Below are 18,843 nucleotides of genomic sequence, written 5' to 3' on the forward strand. Positions count from 1 at the left end.
GGTCTTTGAGCTTTCCTCTATTTATATCCACGGACAAATACTATGTGGGAACAAGTGCCACACAGTGTCATTTACTGGATACATTTGTTATCAGGCATGGGTGTGCTTTCTAAGTGGAATGGGTTCCTAGCCAACAGAATGGGGATGCTAGGCATAGGTGATGTTGAATGATAAATAAAATAATTACAAACACAAAAATGAGTGGGAAGATGAGTAGAAAAGGTAAGCAGCACATTTACTGTGTCTACCATGTATCCAGCTTCATGTTCACTGCGTTCTTATGAGACCTCTTTCAAAATACATAGATGCTGAAGTTTTTGGTTTCACTATTGGTAAAGTACTATTTTTCTAAATTATCATAACCAAGAAATCAACCAGCATAATACAGTTTATAGTGAAACTGCCTGGTACTAAAATCCCATTCTCATCAGCAGTGTCCCTTTTTAAGGGGATTTAGCCACAGAAATTTCTTGAGCCTCAGATAACTAAAATGTTAAGTGTACCATGATGTCCTGTTTATACCATGCCAGGTAATTAAGCTGGAAGTGTAAAAACTTTGTAGTCTATCATACTTTAAACTTTTTCAAAGCATATTTGGATGTTATTACTTAATATAAATTATTACTTTTAACAAAGCTATCCTATCATGTTAATCTTCTGATTACTGTTAGTAGTAGAGAAGATGTGTAGGTATGACTAGCTTCAATAATGTAGTCAACAATGCATATAGAATTAGAAGAAAGCATTTGCAGATTTAAGAGTTTAATTTAAGGGATTAAATTTAGACCAAATAAATATAAGTATGACAAATTGGTAGATGGCAAAACTTTATAAATGAGGTTTCTCATTGATAAAGGAAACTGAAGATGATTCAGAGAAATGGAAAGATATCTCATGCTCTTGCACTGGAAGAATACATATTGTTAAAATGGCCATACTACCCATAGCAATCTACAGATTTAATGCAATCCCTATCAAAATATCCATGATTTTCTTCACGGAACTAGAACAAATAATACTAAAACGTGTATGGAACCACAGAAGACCCAGAATTGCTGAAGCAATCCTGAGGAAAAAGAACAAAGCTGGAGGCATAACCATCCCAGACCAGACAATACTACATAGCTACAGTAATCCAAACAGCATGGTATTGGCACAAGACAGACATATGGATCAATGGAAAAGAATAGAGAGCTGAGAAATAAACCCACACACCTGTGGTCAATTAATCTTTGACAAAGGAGGCAAGAATATACAATGGATAAAAGACAGTCTCTTCAGCAAGTGGTGCTGGGAACGCTGGACAACCTCATGTAAATCAGTGAAGTTAGAACACAGCCTCATACCATACACAAAAATAAATTCAAAATGGCTTAAAGACTTAAATATAAGATAGGACACCATAAAACTCCTAGAAGAGAACATAGGCAAAACATTTTCTGACATAAATCATACCAATGTTTTCTTAGGTCAGTCTTCCAATGCAATAGAAATAAAAGCAAAAATAAACAAATGGGACCTAACCAAACTTATAAGCACAGCAAAAGAAACGATAAACAAAACCAAAAGACAGCTACAGACTGGTAGAAAATACTTGCAAATGATGTGACTGATGAGGGCTTAATTTCCAAAATATACAAACATCTCATACAACTCAATATCAAAAAAACAATGAACAACAATCAAAAAATGGGCAGAAGACCTAAATAGACATTTCTCCAAAGAAGACATCCAAATGGCCAAAAGGCACATGAAAACATGCTCAACATTACTGATTATTAGAGAAATGCAAATCAAAACCACAATGAGGTACCACTTCACACTGGTCAGAATGGCCATCACTAAAAAGCCTACAAATAATAAATTCTGGAGAGGGTGTGGAGAAAAGGGAACCCTCCTATACTATTGGTGGGAATGTAAATTGGTGCAGCCACTATGGAAAACAGTATGGAGGTTCCTTAAGAAACTAAAAATAGAACTACCATATGATCCAGCAATCCTACTGCTGAGCATATATCTGGAGAAAACTCTAATCTGAAAAGATACATGCACCCCAATGTTCATAGCACCACTATTTATAATAGCCAAGACATGGAAGCAACCTAAATGTCAATCGACAGAGGAATGGGTAATGAAGATGTGGTGTATGTATATACAAGGGAATATTACTCTGTCATAAAAAGGAATAAAATAATGCCATTTGCAGGAACATGGATAGGCCTAGAGATGATCATACTAAGTGAGGTAAGTCAGACAGAGAAAGACAAATATCACATGACATCACTTATCTCTGGAAACTAAAAAAATGATGCAAGTGAACTTAATTACAAAACAGAAACTGACCCACAGACATAGAAAACAAACTTATGGTTACCAAAGGGGAAAGTGTGGGGGAGGGATAAATTAGAAGTTTGGGATTAGCAGATACAAACTACTATATATAAAATAGGAAGACCTTCAAGATGGCAGAGGAGTAGGACATGGAGATCACCTTCCTCCACACAAATACATCAGAAATACATCTACATGTGGAATAACTCCTACAGAACACCTACTGAATGCTGGCAGAAGACTTCAGACTTCCCAAAAGGCAAGAAACTCCCCATTTACCTGGGTAGGGCAAAAGAAAAACAGAGACAAAAGAATAGGGACAGGACCTGCACCTCTGGGAGGGAGCTGTGAAGGAGGAGAAGTTTCCACACACTAGGAAGCCCCTTCACTGGCAGAGACAGGGAGTGGGTGGGTGGGTGCGGAAGCTTCAGAGCCACGGAGGAGAGCGTAGCAACAGGGGTGCAGAGGGCAAAGCGGAGATTCCTGCACAGAGGACTGGTGCCAGCCAGCACTCACCAGCCTGAGAGGCTTGTCTGCTCACCCAGTGGGACGGGTGGGGGCTGGGAACTGAGGCTCAGGCTTCAGAGGTCAGATCCCAGGGAGAGGACTGGGGTTGGCTGCATGAACACAGCCTGAAGGGGGCTATAGTGCACCACAGCTAACCAGGAGGGAATCCGGAAAAAGTCTGGAACTGCCTAAGAGGCAAGAGAATATCGTTTTGGGGTGCGCAAGGAGAGGGGATTCAGAGCACCGCCTAAATGAGCTTCAGAGATGGGCGTGAGCCACGGCTATCCGCATGGACACCAGAGACGGGCATGAAACGCTAAGGTTGCTTCTACAGCCACCAAGAAGCCTGTGTGCAAGCACAGGTCACTATCCACACCACCCAGCCCAGGGGCCTGTGCAGCCTGCCAATGCCAGGGTCCTGTGATCCAGGGACAACTTCCCCGGGAGATCACACAGTGTGCCTCAGGCTGTTGCGACATTACATTGGCCTCTGCCTCCGCAGGCTTGCCCCGCATTCCGTACCCCTCCCCTACCCCCAGCCAGAGTGAGCCAGAGCCCCCTAATCAGCTGCTACTTTAACCCCCTCCTGTCTGGGCGAAGAACAGACACCAGAGGGTGACCTACATGTAGAGGTGGGGCCAAATCCAAAGCTGAACCCCAGGAACTGTGCAAACAAAGAAGAGAAAGGGAAATTTCTCCATGCAGCCTCAGAAGCAGCAGATTAAATCTCCACAATCAACTTGATGTACCATGCAACTGTGGAATACCTGAATAGACAACGAATCATCCCAAATTGAGGTGGTGGACTTTGGGAGCAAGTGTAGACTCGGAGTTTCCTGTATGCAACTTACTAGTTTCTGATTTATATGTTTATCTTACTTTAGTTTTTACCAGTTGTTATCACTGGTGGATTTGTTTATTGGTTTGGTTGCTCTCTCCTTTTTTGAAATTACTTTTAAAATTTTTTTATTTTACTAACTTGATTTCATTTTATTTATTTTTCTTCCTTTCCTTTTTTTTTTCCCCTTTTCTTCTGAGCTGTTTGGCTGACACGGTCTTGGTGTTCTGGTCAGGTGTCAGGGCTGAGCCTCCGAGGTGGGAGAGCCGAGTTCAGGACATTGGACCACCAGAGACCTCCTGGCCCCACGTAATATCAATCAGTGAGAGATCTCCCAGAGATTTCCGTCTCAACGCTAAGACCCAGCTCCACTCAACGGACAGCAAGCTCCAGTGCCGGACACTCCATGCCAAACAACTACCAAGACAGGAACACAAACCCAGCTATTAGCAGAGAGGCTGCCTAAAATCAAACTAAGTTCACAGACACCCCAAAACACACCACCAGAGGCGGTCCTGCCCAACAAAAAGACAAGATCCAGCCTCATCCACCAGAACACAGGCACTGAACATATCTATATGAAGGTTTTAGAAATTTGTTTTATACCGTTTTAGTTTTCTAATAGTGGACTACTAATGTTAAAAATTAGGAAAGGTTTCTGGGATGATGGTAAACGTCACAACTATGTGATTAGAAAAGAAGGAAATCTATCACGTACCAGACCAGATACTACAGTACACATTTTCATATACATTAGCTCATTAAGCTCCGATAGTTTAAGTTGCCAAGCTATTACCTACTCACTAAGGGATGGGATCATAATTCTGAATCCAAGACCAATTGACTTTCTTTATATATGGGAGGGTAAGACAATTCATACTCAATGACCTCTGTGAATTCACCATCCATAGTGATTCTACTATTTCATTGTAAAATTTAAACACCTGCCTTTTAATGTTGAGGATACATAAGTTTATAAATGTCTATAAGCCTGCTCCCCCTTCTCCCACTGTTCGAAATTCTCTACCCAACACAAGCAGGGTTCTCAAACCCTGGGACAGGAGCTAAATCTAAGCTCATTATGCATTTTATGCAGACAATGGCATGCAGACAAATTAAAGCATAGACAGCAGAACTAGGACAGTGAGTAAGCTCAGTATAAGGGGAATTTCTAAAAATAAACCCAAATCTTCAACAACGTGTAGCCACTTGAGATATTATGATCTTCCTGCTGAAAAAGAAACCGTGTGATTGGCCCTCAGGAAAACCATAGAAGGGATTCCTGTGTGGGTAGATGGTTGGTTTAATGGCATCTAAGACACTTAACCTCCAGGAGTGTCAGTAGTGCTAGGCCTCAGTTCTTTTCTCTATGAAATGGGCATGGTCGTGGTGACTTCCTTTGCAGAATTATTGTGAGGTATAGATACACCCATATTATTCAGTATAAAACTCACTTTCTGTAGTCTTTATCAAGAGGAAAAAAACTGATCTTGGGTGAAAAATGAAAGAGAAAGAAACCTATTAAATATTGTTTTATAAATAACCATTCAAATATCTCTTGAATAATTTTGTATTATCCAATTTAAAGTCCTTATCAATAATTTTAGAACTGTAAGTATATTCATTAATCCCCTTTTTGCACAGATGATAAGATTGGGAACCAGAAAAGTCAAAACACTTGATAAAGACCACTGAGCTAACAAGTGGCTGAGCGAGGCTTGGCTGGATTCTGACACTTGCGCCAGTGTTCATATGTCTAGTTTCCTGTCTCAGGGTACTGTAATTGGCTTGTTTTGCCAGATTCTAAGTGGAAAAATGAGTATGGAATCAAATGTTTACAATAGTAGTTTTGTGTCCTCTTAGCTTCCTTTTAAAATTCATTTTCTTTCATATAATGTATTGACAGCTGAGTGAAGTGTGACGCATCTAGAAAATATTTATTAAGTAATTCTGTATTTAAGCACATCTCTGTAGAATTTTGTTAGTGAAAGTGTAATCATCTACCTCCTAGCAGTTGTTAGCAAAATCAGAAAAAAGATTAATTTAATCTTATATATACAATTCTCTTTGAGGTTATCCAGATTTGTTCCCATCAATATAAATGTATTCATATAGATTACTATGTATTTATAAATTGGATTTCTTATAAGCATGTAAACTCAGACAGAAAATTTTCTAGCTATGCCAAAAAACAAAACGTTTCTTAGTCTTTATTGGTTGAAGTCAAAGAAGGAGTAATTTGAAATCTAAATCGTGACATCTCTAGACAATATAACATAATGAGTAGGTATAGATATAGCATGTCCTACCTTCATCCCTTATTTTGATTGGTTTGTTCTGAATGTGTTTGCTGGTACCTGAGTCCAAGTGGAAAATTTCTTATTCTGGTTCTTCTTTGAGTAGCTGTAAACCTTTCCCCTGTTACAGAAAATACACATAAGATGATATTAATATCAGTGATACCCTCCCAATAAGCAAATTCCCTAAAGCAGGGGCCCACAACCCCTGGGCCATGGACTGGTACTGGTCCGTGGCCTGTTAGGAACCAGGTCACTCAGCAGGAGGTGAGCAGTGGGCCAGCGAGCAAAGCCTCATGTGTATTTACAGCCACTCCCCATTGCCTGCATTACCGCCTGAGCTCCGCCTCCTGTCAGATCAGCAGCACATCAGATTCTCATAGGAGCTCAAGCCCTACTGTGAACTGTGCATGTGAGGGATCTAGGTTGCACATTCCTTATGAGAATCTAATGCCTGATGATCTGAGGGGGAGCTGAGGTGGTGATGCTAGCACTGGGGAGTGACTGCAAATACAGATTATCGTTAGCAGAGAGGTTTGACTGCACAGAGACCATAATAAATCAATTGCTTGCAGACTCATATCAAAACCCTATCAGTGAGTGGCAAGTGACAATTAAGCTGCATCTTATGGAGTAGACTGGACATAAGTAACACACTTCGGGTGTCACTGTCTCCCATCACCCCAGATGGGACCATTTAGTTTCAGGAAAACAAGCTCAGGGCTCCCACTGATTCTGCATTATCGTGAGTTGTATAACTATTTCATTACATATTACAATGTAATAATAATAGAAATAAAGGGCACCATGAACATAACGTGTTTGAATCATCCTGAAACCATCCCCCCACACACCCCATTCCGTGGAAAAACTGTCTTCCATGAAATGGGTCCCTGGTGCCAAAAACGTTGGGGACCACTGCCCTAAAGGTTAGTTGAAACTCCATCCCTCTTTTCTCACATTCAAGAAAGCATATCTGCATGAAAGCTTCATTTTTTTTTTTTTTTTTTTTTGCGGTACGCGGGCCTCTCACTGTCGCAGCCCCTCCCATTGCGGAGCACAGGCTCCGGACGCGCAGGCTCAGCGGCCATGACTCACGGGTCCAGCCGCTCCGCGGCACGCGGGATCTTCCCGGACCGGGGCACGAACCTGCGTCCCCTGCATCGGCAGGCGGACCCTCAACCACTGCGCCACCAGGGAAGCCCAAAGCTTCATTTTTAAAGTAACAAATTAAACTCTCTCTCTCATCATCTCTCTATAATTTTCAAGAATTAGTGTATCAGCTGTTCTCAGTAATTCACTTCATAAGTGATCAGCTATATCAAAGTATCAAGACAGCACTGGTTGGGATCACTCCTGTCTCAGAAGGAGATAAAGCGGATCTGCCTGAGGGGCAATGAATTACCCACTGAGGTGACCTTTTCACCTTCTGATGGTCTACTCTATTAGGAACACTTGTATTATCCGGCATTGCCTGGACTAGAAGTCACAGAACATGGAAAGACATTTGCCAGACTATTATTTCTTTGTGTGTATTTAAAATTCTTTAGGTGTAGATCAATTTTCAGAACTTTTTAAGGGTTCAATTCTATTGATAAATCTGAATAATGTGTGTGGGAGTATAATGACAAATATCACCATTTCATTTTCCCTTTGATTCATAGAATCTGGAGTCCCTGGGAATGCTGCAAATCACACTTCAGCACACTTGTGTATGGTTAGTGGGACAGTCTTTGTCATCAGGTAAACAGATTGGGGGTTCCAAATTGGCCACCTCCCAGCAGGGTAACCCTGGTAGGTCAGTTTTCCTCTCAGTGTCTGTTTTCTTATCAGAAAAATGAAAGAGAGTGTTTTGAGGACTGAGTGAGATAATGTATATGCAAACGCCTCCCAAATTCCAGGCACACAGTATGCACTTACTAACAACAATAATAATGATTATTAAATAATTCTATTAACTCACACCAGGATGTAATCAGCAAGTCAGCCAAACAATGATTTTAGATTTTGCCCTATTTTGTTCTCCACAAAAGGTGAGAAGTTCAAAGTGCAGGGTACAGCAAGAATCCATGCCTCATGCTTGACTAAAGGGATTGTCAAGTGAATTCCAAAAGATATTCATCCAAAAGCAAACTAGCCTTCCTGGGTCACACCTGAGCGAGTCGCAGACTTACAAAATTCTCCCTTCTAATAATACTACTTGCTATATTGATTGGTTTTACTAGCTTAACCTTTTTGAGTCTGTTACTCTTTCATAAATGTTGTTAGTGTTTGGTGTACTAGATGTTAAATGGATAATACAGTATATTGATTCTGAATCTAATTTTGGTTTCCAGGGTATTGAGGATAACTGAATCTGGCATTTAGAGCCTTCCAAGACTGCATGAAAATTCTCTAAAATATTTTTGCCTGAAAAAAGATGTTATAAGCACATTGAAAGAATTCCTAGTAAAAATTCTTTGCACAATTTTTTTTGTTTTGAAGATATCATTAGACAGCACTGAAGAACTAAATTTATTCCGATAATCATTACAATGATGAAAAAATTCCTGGCTTCAATAATTGATTTATGCTTCATTTAAATGTACAGAGTAGTTCTAATATAATTTCTTATTAACTCTAATGACGAATTTTAAAGTAGCATGACTCTGAAATAAGGATGAAATTCTCCATACAACTTATTGCATTTAAATGGATTTAATATTTAATATTTAAAAAATCATTTGATGTAAATAGCCCTCATGAATCACTGCAAATATACTAAGATGTAATTAAATGCTTCTTTCTTTTTAAAGGCATCTACTTGTTTCATAATAAATTCTTTTTGTACTTTCTTCTTTTAAGCTGTGCTATTACTTTTGAGATTATTTTTAATTGTGAAATAACATGAACTCTAAAATTCAGCAAATTTCTAAAAATATTTTCTCTCAGGCAAATTCAGCTGATTCACTTTGTTCTACAGCAGAAACACAACATTGTAAAGCAATTATACTCCAATAAAAAAAAGTAACTGAATTGTTGCTTAGCATTTGCTTTTATCTTGCAATTGTTTAAACCATTTTGATAAACACTCAGATTTCTAAGACGGAAAAAAATAAAACTTGGGGGAGGGACAAGATTCTGTAACTTATAAAGCTTTCACTAGATAAGCTTATGAACACAGAGAAACTACTCTCTGACCTAGTTTGGTACTTGGAACTTGTTGGTATGACAATATGTGTCATAAACTGGGTGGAGAGACAGGATTGACACAGTTCCTACTGGGTAGATCCAGAAATCAGGCACCTACAAGTTCAGTAGCGAGAGCAGCTGCCAGGGGATCTGGAAGTTCCCAGTCTGTCCTGTGGCACTGTGAAATAGTGAAGTCATGTACAATCACTTTTGCTGTGAGCCCCATCAGAAGACTGGGCAGTGTGGACCATAAGAAAATTCTCTTTGGTCCTTAAGAATGTAACCAAGAATGAGACCTATCACACACTCACACATAAACACACACATGCACACAATCAACTAATAAGAAAAAGTTAGAATCCTGGAACAATCCCTAATCCATACCTCATAAAGAATAAATGTCTTTTGAATATAGTATAAGATTTCAGGAAAGCAGCATTTTGGCCTGAGTTCAGGCAGTCCTGAAGCATTCAGGATTTGGCTCTGTAAACTTAATATGTAGCAAGGAAAGAGCCTTGAAAAATGAGCCAAAAGACCTAGTTTAGTTTGTTACTCACTTGACAGTGAGTTAGTTTTTAAGACCTCATCTGTTTTCTTATCTGTTATATTAGGACAGTGCTAATTTTCTGACAGATTCTTGGACTTCATAGATTGGCCATATAAGTTAATGCTGGTTAAAGTCAGGATGACTATATTATTTTATCATCTGTACCAGGACACTTCTGAGACAGAAGGAGGGAGGCGCTTATAATGATACTGAGGCAATATGCACAAATCAGGACTATCTTGGGCAAACAGGTACATCTGTTCACTCTGCATGAACTTTTAACACTAGAAAGCACTGTTCACCTATAAGATGTGATAAAGGTAGTGGTGGTGATGGTATCTGAAGCCTAGCTTCCAAACCCAATTTGACAAGGTACAGTGAGCTTTCCTGTGACATCATGGGAGGGAAATGCAGCCTGCACAACCTATGAAGTTTGCAATGGTTTATAGTGAAGCACATATGTTAATATGAAATTGGTATTTCTGGAAAAGTATTTCCCAACTAAAATTTTTAAAAATTTGAAATAGCTTTATGTTTCAAAGCCTTTTAGAATATTTTTAGATTAATCTATACTACTTCTAAGGCAATAATAAGCAAAGTTCCTTTCTCAATTTTCCCCTTCTTAAAGAAACCAGTCTTTCAAATAATGTAATCAGAAATGATGGATGAGGAGATCTTTGTATTTTCCCAGTTTAACAGAGCTCACAGAAAAGAAAAGTTGTATACTATTCTTCAAGGTTATTATCATAGTTATTATTAATTTTGGCTAAGAAAATGAGTCTATTGAGTTGAATAATCTTGATGTTTACTTAGAGATAATTCTTTTTCATTACCAAACTATCTTTCCTCTATCTATTGTACTTGGAGAAGAGAGAATAAGGAGGATAAAAATAGTATATTTTGGCAATTGTTTGATATAATTCTACAGACAAAAAGCATTCTTGATGAAGTTTGTATTATTTAATCAACATTGTGCAATGTGAAAAAATTCAGGTCACCTACGGTAAAGTTGGCTTTTTTTCCCCAACAAATTATTATAAAAGAAGTTTATTCTTTAATAACATTTAGTATTAAGCTAGTTGTTAGAATAAGTGCTATCAGAAAATTTTACTAAATAATGGGCTAATTGGTTATAGGACCTTTATCCCTAAGAATCCATAGGTAGCCTAAATTTAAGATAATTTCATTGGGCATAAGAAATATACTCATTTCCTATCACATACAGCAGGATGGTGTCAACAAAAATAATTGCCTTAGCATATACTGAGTAAAGACCAATAAGAACAAATTACATTGCCAAACACAGGAGCAATGACATTCATCTTCTTGATCCCAAACTGAACAAATTTAATAAGTTTTGGAATTAAAAACTTCTTTTTACTAAAAAAACTGAAAACCATTTGAAATAATATACAATGAAAACACTAAGTTTAAAATTTAAGAAACTCTGACAGTTCCTAAGACTCAATTTTTCTTTTGATGCATATGTATAAAAATTCTTCCTCAGTCATATCTAAAAACAAGGCTAAAGGTTGTCACCTGAATCATGCAAACACTACTGGTCAATTTAGAAAAAGGCAACATTTCACTGACTCTTGAAATTGGATACGGAATTCCACACTTCTTTAAAAAGGGGCTGGTTATAGTGAACCATACATTTATAAATGGGTACCATGTTGTAAACAGGAACACTGGGTACCTAAAAAATGGTGTATACTTTTTGAAACTTGTTCTCCAAAATAAGTCACATACTGTATAACTTAAGGGCCTATTGTCTCACATTGTTTCTGAAAGAAGAATGAACAATGTGCATATTAAAATATGTTTAAGTAAAAAAGGATATAGGGTATAGTTTTGTGACTTTAGTAACCCTTGAGATTTTGTTCCTATCAAAGATAGTCATAATGAAAGTGGATTTACAGTTTTTTTCCTAGTTTTAACTTCATTATGCCATCAGTTCATATAATCTTAGATTTTTTCACATAATTATGAATTTTGATGCATAAACACAGCATATTTAGAATATGTTTTAGTCACAGATTGCACTTTTAATATATTCTGCTCTTAATTTTAAAAGCAAGAAGGTTCGGCATCCCATAGTCTGAATACTAGTAACACTAAAATTATATTACATTTGCTTTTTATACATAGCCCTTTATTTAAAAAAAAAATCTGGGAGTTGTGAGGGAAAAAAATGCAAATCATTGATGGCAGCAAATACAAATTCATAGTCCTATCCACATCCCATTACATATCAGCTGGCATTAACTGAGTATTTACTGATTGCTAGGTACTGTGCTCAGTTTTTGCTCAGTGATGAACAACTAATTCTCACCCAACACTATAGGGCTGGTCCAACTATTACTGTCTTTTATCAGATGAAGAAACTTAAGATTCACTTGCTCAAACCTCCACATGTATTAAATGTTGGTGTTTGTAATGGGACCAAAGCAGTCTGAGTATTTGGCCACAGCAGAAGCCTTTTAACAAAAAACAGTTGGGTCAGCAACTGGTCAGTTAAGAGAAGAACCATAAAAAAAAAAATACAAATATACATGCACAAGATATCATTTAAAATATATAAATATAGGGTCATTCATCATTTTTTAAAATTTTACTTTATTTTTTGATGTAGAGTGAAAGAGTATTCTTTAAGGATAGATCTACTGACTAAAGTTCTACAGTATTTTCTTGCATAAACCATATCCATACTTTGTCTTTCACAACCTTGAATTTCAGTATCTTTAAAGGGTGCAAAAACATTTGTAAAGGAATATAAGTGAAGTTCTATTTAGTTTAGTTTCTAATGTTTTGTACAAATTTAGTTTCTAATGTTTTGTACTTGTCTCATCCACACCTAAATGCACAGCAATTACTTTTTGTAAAAAAAATTTTGTCTTCATCAAGTTTAACACATTAATCATTTTGATTTTCTTAATAACAACTCTCTTTACATACTTATACTTATTTCATGTATTTAGTTAAGTTATGAAATTACAATAACTACTGGCATAAACAGGCTTAGAAATAAAAATAATATGCTTTAGGGATTATACAACTCAACTGGCACTCAGTATATCCTGGGGACATCCGTTTGTATGTTTTTTAAAAAGAATGAAGGCTCTGCTGTCTCTTCCTGTCTATAGATAGGCTGTATAACCCCCTTGTTCTTTGTGTGTAGTATTCTTAGAATATCTCTGAATGAAAGGAGTTCTATAAATGCAAAGTAGGAAAAAGGCAATCTCAAGATTAGAAGCTGCTTTAGTATGATAATACATAATCTAAGTATTGTGATTATGAATAAATGTACTCATTAAGATTTATATACATGTAAATATATATACACATATTACATGTATATTCTCTCATGCTTACATTTAAAATATTTTGGGCAATTTTTATGTGCTTTTATACTTTCCTAAAAGTCTTCTATTCAATCATAAAAAGCATGTTGCAAAAGTGATAAGGGTTAAAAAATATAAGCAAATAAATTACATTTCTTCATTCTAACCATGATATCCTTGAACACAAAAATCTTTAGCAGCCTATTACGGAGCAATCTATTATGCCATATATTACATTAAAGTGACATGATAGTTAAGACCTATTTCAACTAAGGTACATATTTTTGATTTGATAAAATAATTTGAAAGATGTCAACTCAAAAACACATAAGGCTGATTATTTTAGTAAAATAAAACAGAGGCAGTTTTATTCTAATAAGAAAATGCCAGGCCTGAAGTCACACCTTCCTGTGCATCTAACAGCGTTCTCATTTTATCATATTTTAAAAATCCACACCTCATATTTTCCGTTACCTTATATGGATGGTGCTAATGACACACATAGTAAACCTTCTATTAGCCTTGTAGTTGAATAGGATTTGTTTAATTTCAGCTGTCAAATAATGTGAAAAAAAAAAACATTCTGGTAACCCTAGGAGTTAACATATGTTAGAATTATAAAAGTAAATGTTTCACAAACAGCAATAATTGATTGATTGTGTTCTCTGCCAGCATAAAATTAAAAGCGCAGAATATGCCCATTTGGGAAGCTTGATGACTTACTTGTTTGAGTGGTTTAAAAGAAACTTTGAAAAAGTTTCCTTCTAAAGCAAGTTAAAGGAGCTAGAAGGCATGGGAATGGATCTCCCTTACTACATGCAAAATGTATTTTAGTGTATTTTCCTTAGTATTATATACACAAAAGGAATCGTTCCCTATGACGTTTCACAAAATACATTCTAGGTGACTTAAATTACAGAAAAAACAATCTCGGAATTTAATTATTAAAACAATGAAGACATGAATAAGTGAAACACTCTCCTTTGCCAATCCTCTTTTAATCCTATACCCTTGATTACCTAGTATAAATGACCTGCTACGGATCTTCTCTGGTACTTTTCCCTCTGCATTTATTAACATACAGAGACACAAACGTTATTTTAGATTGAGCTCTCTGATGACAGGGTGTTGAGTTCAAAATGTTCACTGCGGTGATCTCTTGGGAGATACACCTCTAAATACACACCTAAGGAAGTGAGGGAGGCAGCAGGGGGAAGAGGGACAAGCTGACTAAAATAAAGTTGCAGTTGAGGCCTCATCAAACTCATGGGAAAATCCTCAAGCTCCATGAGACCTCTCAGAGTGGTCCCAAATTGAGACAAGGAACTGGAATTTTGTATTCTCAAAGTCATTAGCCAACCCCTGGGAAGAGGTACAATCTTGGGTGAGTAGTTTCCAGAGAAGGACAAAACTCAGAGCCGTCATCAGTCGATAATCCCAGCAACTGGGAGATAGCCTGGGTATCTGGGTAGAACACTCCACAATATCCTCTATGTCTATTTATGCAATTGAGATCTCTGTTCACTTAATTAAAAAATATAATCAGAAATACATGATCTTCATCTATTTGCATTTTTACTTAACTTTGCAATGTGCACATCCTACTAAGTGATAAGTCTATCTTATTTATTTTAATGGCTACATAATATTCATTGTAAGATTATACATTTTATTTAACTTTTATTTTTTGTTTGTTTTTTACTGATGCAAATAATGCTGTATTATCTTTTTATGTATGTTTTTCTGAATTCATATTTTGTTAAATAAATTTCCATAAGTTCAACTGCTTAGTCAAAGTTTAGGTATGTTTGCTTAAATAAACAATAGTAGGTTATCTTATTAAATGATTATAGTAATGCACACTACCATCAGAAGCATATACAATTACCTGTTTGATACTGAAGGTTTTCGATGTAAATTTCATTTTCCAATTGTGACTAGAAAATATTATCTCATTGTGTTTTTAACGTTCATTTTCTTAACCATTATTAAGGTTATGCTTTCTAAAATGTGTTTATTGTCTCTTCTCTCCTTTGACTTGCCTATTCATTTCCTTTTCCTTTTCTGTGGTTGGTTTTGTTTATCTTATTCTTATTAATATACCCTATATGTTTTAATATTTTCTCCTGGTGAATTGCTTAATGACTTTGCTTTTAGTATCTTTATTAGTCAAGGTTTCTTCAGAAAAACATAATCAATATTGACAGATTGATTGTAGGAATAGGCTGATGTGGTTATGGAGGCTGAGAAGTCCCACAGTCTGCCATCTGCAAGCTAGAGAATCAGGAAAACTGGTGGTGTAATTCTGTCTGAGTCCAAAGAGAATCCGGGGGCTGAAGGTTCTAAGTCCTGGTCTGATTACAAAAGCTTGAGAATCAGAAGTGCTGATGTCCAAAGGCAGAGGAGGGATGTCTTTGTTTAAGCAAAGAGAGAAGATTTGTCCTTCCTCTGCCTTTTTGTTTATTCAGGTCCTCAATTCAGGGTGGGATTGCATGATGCCCAGCCACATTGGTGAGGGTTCTCCTCTTCACTCGGCCTACCAATTCAAATGTTAACCTCTTCTGGAGACACCGTCACGCACACCCAGAAATCATATTTTATAATATTTTACAAGCTTTCTGGACATCTTTCAGCCCAGTCAAGTTAACACATACAATTAATGATCACCGTATCTTTTAGAAACAAAGGACCTACATTTTATGCCTTTTGGATTTTTTATCTTAAGAAATCCTCTTACTCCAAGGTTCACAAATATTCTCCATTTCCACTAAAATCATCCAAATTTCTTTCTTATATTTATATTTTTTGATCCCTAAAGTATATTTATTAAGTACAAAGCAAATTGAAGAACAATATGTACAATATGACATTTTGAAAAACAAAAAATATATAATAATAGTTTTTAAAACCAGTTCAAAGGACTGAACGTTTGTGTGTTCCCAAAAATTATATGTTGAAGCCCTAAACCTCAATGTGTTGGTATTAGGAGGTAGGGCCTTTGGGAGGTGATTAGGTCATGAGGACTCTGCCATCATGAATGAAATTAGTCCTTATAAAAGAGGCTCCAGAGAGCTCTCTAGACCCTTTTGCTATTTGAGAACACAGGGAGAACATGGCTCGCTATAAACCAGAAAGTGGGTCCTTATCAGACACCGAAATTGCTGGCACCTTGATCTTGAATTTCCCAGTTTCCAGAACTGTGAGAATTAAATTTTTGTGCTTATAAGTCATTCAGTCTATGGTATTTTTGTTATAGCAGTCGAAACAGACTAAGACACAATTCCAACCTACTTCTGTAGGAAAGCAGGAAAGTCTCTGTCAGAATGTGTACCGAACTGAAGATGACAGCAGCTACCTCCAGGGGATGGAGTTGGACCAAGGAGAGAGGAAAAATTTCATTCTTTACTCTCTACATTTTGAAAAAGAGAGAGAAAAGGTAAGATAGAATTATGGGTAATTTTTATATTCTATTTTTGTCTTTTCTGTGTTTTCCAAATTTTTCATAATGGAGATATATTAATAATATTTCATAACCAGAAAGCATAAATTTAAGGCTCTCAGGAGTTCATCACTTAGTGGAATAGTTTTGAAGGTTTCTTTAAAGTGAAGGTGGTATTTTTTACATCTGTAGATTGTTAAAGCCTTGTACAGCCCCCAGAAAACTTTGCTCTGGAGCAGACGCTAGAGGACACTAACATCTGCCTGAGCCTTCGTTTGTAGGAAAGGTCTTGGTAACAAATATTTTCATTTCTGAGTCAGGCTCTCCTTTTAGGGCTTCCTGCTACATTTATATTTTTAATACATTTAAAAATTATCCTGATCATGGCTTGAGGTGTGGATCTAGTTCCATTTTCTTTTTTCAACTTGTTTACTGAGGTATAATTTATGTACAGTAAAATTTACTGTGTCGTAGGTTTGACAGACATACAGCACCAAAATAAAAATATAGAATATTTTGCTAATCTCGAAACATTCCTTGGTTATTCTTTGTGGTTAATTGCTTCTCTTACATTCCTAGCTTTTGGCAACAACTGACCTGATACCTGTCCCTATAGTTTTGCCTCTTCCAGAAAGGCATACAAATGAAATGACACAGAGTGTTGCCTTTTGAGTCTGGCTTTTTTCACTTAGCATAATTTTGAGATTGGTCCATATTGTTGTGTGTATATCCATAATGTGTTCCTTTAAATTGCTGAGTAGTATTCCATTTTACAGATGTACCACAATCTGTTTATCTATTCACCACTTGAAGGGCACTGAGTTGTTTCCAGTTTTGGGCAATTATGAAAAAGAGATATTATAACTATTTGCATACAGAGCTTTGTGTGGATATATGTTTTCATTCTCTCAGGTAAATACAGAGAGTAAGAGATTCATTTTTTAAAAATGGATAGTCAGATATCCCAATCCCGTTTATTAGATTATCCATTTTTTTCACCACTGAATGGAATGTTATCTTAATCAAATATTAACTCCCCCTCTTACTATTCTTTTCCAAGACTTCCTTGGCAAATACTACACATTTTTTAAATTTGAACATTTTGTACAGTTTGTGTTCCAAAAAGCAAACTAGCAAACAATTCTGCTGTGATTCTGATAGTAACAGATAAAAATATATCATACATATATTAATTCAAGAAGGATTAATATTTTTACAATATAACAGTTTTCCCATTTAAGAGCATAGCTTGTCTCTCCATTCATTCAAGTTCTGTTTCTTAATTATACATATATACACATAAAAAAATGATATATATTCAGATTTGAACATATATATAACATTTTAACCATCATAATAGCAACGAGAGCAACAATAGATAACACCTACAGAGGCAGGCATTCTAAACATTATACCTATATTGATTCATTTAATACTCATAACAACCCAATAAGTTAGATATTATTTCTCCATTTTTTAGATGAGAGAACTGAAGCAGAGAAAGTTTTAGGGGACTAGCACAAGTTTAAGTGACTCAATGACAGGCACTCAACAAATTTTATTATTATTTCAAGGTATTTCAGTTGATTCTCTAAGATTTTCTAAAAATATGATAATACAATCTATAAATAGTGTTGATATCTTTGCTTTTGTGGTGCTTCTATATAATGTATATCATATTACTTTTGATTGACCCTCAAAAACAGTGCTAGTAGTGACAGTAAGCATCCCTGACTTATTACTAAAGATGAATAAAAAGCTTAACACTTCCTCATTTGATTGGATGCCTGTCCTTGGCTTTTCATAAATGCTATTTAACTTACACAGAAATGTTTCATCAAATTCTTGTTTAACTGTAAGTTTTTTTAAAAAATCAGTTACAGCAAACTGAATTTTGGCAAATATCTTGTCAACATCTATTAATGTAATTTTTCCCTTTTAAATGACATATTGATACTCTTTGTATTATTAAACAATTCTTGAATTCCTAGAGTAAATCTACTTGGCAGAACTAATTATTTAAAATAATATTCTGGAATTTGTTTTAATACCTAATTTAAACATTTTGCTTTTAGATGTTGGATAGTACTCTGTAAGCATATTAATATTTCTGCAGAAAATATGTGAATATTCATACTAAATGGGACAAGACTTAACAGGTCTGGCTTTTCTACCTAATGAATTAAAAAAAAAAAACCTTTTGTTTTTGGATATGAGAACTGTGGGCGAGAGTTAGCGTACCTGTAAAAAAATTGTATGGTCCTTGAAAGTTATATCTGAATCTGATCTTCTGCCTTTTAAAAATGGTAGGACTTTAACATCCTCTATAATTTTTAACATGTTTAAAATTTCTATTCTTAGGTCAACAT

General features: G+C 36.0%; 1 long non-coding RNA gene across 1 annotated transcript in view; it reads right to left on the reverse strand.

Annotated features, from left to right (window-relative positions):
• Positions 1–18,843, reverse strand: part of LOC307182053 — a 328,436-nt gene that overhangs the window by 162,084 nt on the left and 147,509 nt on the right. The window contains exon 4 of the long non-coding RNA XR_013827105.1: positions 5,986–6,094. This is a non-coding gene — a long non-coding RNA (uncharacterized lncRNA). The remainder of the gene's footprint in view (positions 1–5,985; positions 6,095–18,843) is intronic.

This window comes from Stenella coeruleoalba (genome assembly GCF_951394435.1).
Source record: "Stenella coeruleoalba genome assembly, chromosome: 2".
In the NCBI taxonomy this organism is placed as follows: domain Eukaryota; kingdom Metazoa; phylum Chordata; class Mammalia; order Artiodactyla; family Delphinidae; genus Stenella; species Stenella coeruleoalba.